Genomic DNA, 2228 nt, shown 5'->3' on the forward strand with positions numbered 1-2228 from the left:
AAACATAAGTATTATTAATGCATGATTTCCCAAATAGCATAAAATTGTAAATATACGAATAGGTATAGGTAATAATAATCAAATTTTTTGGAATGTTAATTAGAGACTTTGTCTTTGAAAATTGCGTGGAATTTTGCTAAACTGAGCCAAAAGTCACTAAAATTAGGGCATTTTTTATTCCTATGCTCCTGTCAAATACTTTAGTACATTTTTCTCGCAGTTTATTTTGTTTTAGTTAGGAAGCTTTGTAAAATTTCTGTTCTGTTTGGAAATATCAAATGAAGAAGTAATACTAAAAAAATATTTTATAATTTCTTTATTTTTTGGCAAAGACAAAATTTCTTTTCTTGTAAAATGTTCAATTATCTGGATTACCCCACTGACTCCATTCCCCGTTATACGGTGGTGGTCCATGATGTGGTGGAAAAGGGGGGCCAGCGGACCTCAGGTCTAAAAATAAACCCCATGTATATTAAAAAAAAACAAACTCTGATAAAAATGTACATCTTTTTGTTGCAAAACTTGCTGCGACAAGTGAGAACAAAAACAACACAATTCCAAAGAACTTCATCTTGTTTTGATTACTTTCATGTTTTTGAAACGGCTTTTATATGAAACTCAGTAATCAAACAATTATGGCACAATTGAATCTTAAAAACCGTAAAAATCAGTCATAATAGCAAATTTTCAAAAGCATAAAATCTGAAATGATTATAAAACTTTTCATACCAAATTAAAGTAGAAAAAACATTTTTTTCTTGTTTTGTTCGGGACGATGAAGTTTTAAACAAATAGCAAGTGAAGAAATCGAAGAACTTTTTGGTTTTCCAATAAAACTTTTATAACTACTTTAATATTTTAAAATCAAAGTATAATATTATAATAAAAACAAACTTTTTCAAAAGCATAAAAGTGTGAATAATAAGAAAAAACAATATAAATGGAATTTTAAAAAACGTAAAAAAACTGTCCTGAAAACAATGAAATAATAATAAAACACTGAATGCATATTACATTAATTTTAATCAAAAAACTAAAATTGTTTTTTGAAATGTTAATTAGAAACTTTGTCTTTAAAACTTGCGAGATTTTGCTAATTGAGCCAAAAATCTCTTTTTTTTCAGCCACAAACGCAATTAATTCAAAAATTTGATTGAAAATGGTATTATTTGTGTCTTTTAAGCTTTAAAAAAACGTTTTTTGATTTTTTCCCAAATTGGACCAAAAAATCACTAAATTAGGGTAAAAATTAAACTATTTTTATTCCATTCTCAACGTAATATTTCCGTTCTGTTTGGGGACTGAAAAACAAAGAAATTTCAAATGAAGAAGTAGAAGAACTTTTTGTTCTCCAGTAATACTAAGAAAAGTTTTAAAATTGCTTTATTTTTTGGCCTTTACAATATTTCTTTTCTTGTAAAATGTTTAAGAATAAGGTGCACGATTCCATTGATCCCATTCGCTGTAATAGGGTGGTATAAAAACTGGTGGTGGTGGTTTCTTTCTTGAGAAATGAGACTCGTCTGACTCTAGATCTAAAAACAAAAACCAGAAATACTAAAAAAGCACTAATAAAAATTTACGTTCAAGAGCAGTTGCAAAATTTGCAGCGACAAGTGAGAATAAAAATAACATAATTCTCAAAAACTTCATGTTGTGATTACTTTCACTATTGTTGGATTTCGTTTTTGAATTGGCATTTATATGAAAATCAGTAATTAAATAATTGTGGTACAATTGAATCTTAAAAACCGTAAAAATAAATCATAACAGTGACTTTTCAAAAGCATAAAATTTTAAATAATAATAAAATTTATGAAACTATGTTAAAGCTAACTTTATTTAATTTTTTTAGAAATATAAAATGACAAGAAAATATCAAATAAAAAAATAGAAGATTATTTTTTGTTTTCCAATAATAACACTAGGTACTTTATTTTTTGTTTTTCATAAGCATTCGACATTTTACACTACTAACTGCACTAGTTAAATTAATAAACATTTTAGAAAGTTCCGATACTGACGTTTGTTTCTTTATAAGCGTTGCTATGATTTTATAAATTGTAAAGCGTCCTGATTATTTTGTTCATTTACTTGCTAATTAAGTGTTGCTGTCTTTACTCTCAATACGTTTGAAGATAAAATAGTAAGCATATCACTTTTAGTCTTAATAACATACATAATAAACTTTTTAAATAGCATAAAAGTGTAACTAATGATAAATTAAG

At 26.3% G+C, this 2228-nt stretch overlaps 2 long non-coding RNA genes across 2 annotated transcripts; both read right to left on the reverse strand.

Annotated features, from left to right (window-relative positions):
• Positions 1–301: 301 nt before the first annotated feature.
• On the reverse strand, positions 302–582 carry LOC123005681. Its single transcript, XR_006412779.1, has 2 exons — positions 505–582; positions 302–450 (listed from the first exon to the last, which is right to left on the reverse strand). It is a non-coding gene; the product is annotated as an uncharacterized LOC123005681 (long non-coding RNA).
• A 786-nt stretch (positions 583–1368) lies between these two features.
• Positions 1369–1680, reverse strand: LOC123005655. Its single transcript, XR_006412776.1, has 2 exons — positions 1584–1680; positions 1369–1535 (listed from the first exon to the last, which is right to left on the reverse strand). It is a non-coding gene; the product is annotated as an uncharacterized LOC123005655 (long non-coding RNA).
• Positions 1681–2228: the final 548 nt, after the last annotated feature.

The sequence above is a fragment of the Tribolium madens genome, unplaced genomic scaffold (genome assembly GCF_015345945.1).
Source record: "Tribolium madens isolate multiple individuals breed KSU strain unplaced genomic scaffold, Tmad_KSU_1.1 Scaffold_20;HRSCAF=117;Tcas5.2_LG4, whole genome shotgun sequence".
Taxonomy (NCBI): Eukaryota; Metazoa; Arthropoda; class Insecta; order Coleoptera; family Tenebrionidae; genus Tribolium; species Tribolium madens.